The following is a 1444-nucleotide window of genomic DNA, read 5'->3' as shown; positions in this document are numbered from 1 at the left end:
GGCAGGAGAAAGCACCAGTTGTCCTTAGCAATTGTCAGCTCAGTTTCATATCCTTGTGTTGATTCTCTTTCCCTCCCTGTTCCCCTTCCCTGTCCTGCCCTATTGCTCCCCAAATCATATTCCTAAATAAGCAACTTATAAGTCCCAGGAAAGATGGTGGCTGCAAAATCAGAATGTTTGGATGTGTTATGGATGTGAGGGAGAAGCTGATCTTGGGGCTTCTTTAATCTTACAACATTTCACCCTAATCATATATCCACACCAGTGCTTCTCTTGAAATTTCTCGAAAATGGGAGAAAAAATTGTGTATTCTTCACAACTACCTGGAGAACTTTCTCAGATACCAGCTGAAATCTACCATTGTTGAAGACAAAGTACAGCAAAGATGTGGTATTTGGGAAAATTGATATGAGGAATGTCCTTTGACCAGGCTTTGGCTCAACTGGAATTCAGTGACCAAAAAACAGGGGCCCCAATAATGAAAGAGGTTCTCTTAAAAGCCCAAGATATAGCAGTGGGAGATCACAATGTGGAGTTCAGATCCAACTTATATATGGCTAAGTCCACTTCAGGGCAAGGCCAGTACTTGATACACATTGATATCACCATGGGGGTGGCTTTGGGATCATGGGATTATTTTGTGAAGTTGGTGGATGGCCCCTCACCTCCACGTGAGGCACCAAAGACAGTGTAACCCATACCAAAGAAGATATTCAGGAGCTTCAAAACCTGACCATCACATTCACACTGTATGATGGGGAAATTGAGAATCCACAGTATATACTTTACTATTGGCTTTCTAAAAACAAACAGAAATTAGTTTTTATGAAACAAAACAACTTACCAGTTCCAAAGTCTTCATTTTTCAGAGAACCAAGGCCAAGATACCTTCCAATAAAACAATAAAAGGACACAATGTTGAGACCATCATGGAAGCTCCAGGACGTCTGATAAGATTCTCTTCTGGTCTTTGTGCTCTCTGTCCCTCTTGCTCTTCTTTTTAATGGAAGGCTAAAATGGCCAGTCCTTTTTGACCAGTCTGCCCTAATTTTTCAACTTTCCTCTGCTTGCCCTCCTCTTCCTGGCTCCATTTGTAGCTGGTAGCTCATCTTCACTAGGCTCCAGGCCAAAGCCAGCAGAAAACTGGCTGCTTAAACAGCCTTCCTGCTCTGGTCAAACAAACTCCCCCTGGTTGGCTGCCGCCGCCACTGCCCTTGCCACTCTCCTCTCTTCTAATCTCTGCATATCTGCATTCACATGTAGCTCTGGCCACCCTTCCCTTCTGACCAGTAAAACTTCCACCGCACCCACTACCCCCCCCCCGACCCTGCCCCCATCTGTACCTTCAGGCCTTGCGGCTTTCCTCCAGAGCATCACCATCAACATTTTATCAGCTTCTTTCACACAGTGCCACTCAGGCACTCATGCTCTTTGAACAAGTGTA

The 1444-nt window shown here is 44.7% G+C and overlaps 1 pseudogene; it reads left to right on the top strand.

The window, feature by feature from the left end:
- The first annotated feature begins 254 nt into the window (after positions 1-254).
- Positions 255-906, top strand: LOC104989730 (annotated as a pseudogene).
- The last annotated feature ends 538 nt before the right edge of the window (positions 907-1444 follow it).

This window comes from Bison bison, unplaced genomic scaffold (assembly GCF_000754665.1).
Source record: "Bison bison bison isolate TAMUID 2011002044 unplaced genomic scaffold, Bison_UMD1.0 scf7180017864162, whole genome shotgun sequence".
NCBI classification, from domain to species: Eukaryota; Metazoa; Chordata; class Mammalia; order Artiodactyla; family Bovidae; genus Bison; species Bison bison.
This window is presented reverse-complemented; position numbering and strand designations above follow the sequence as displayed.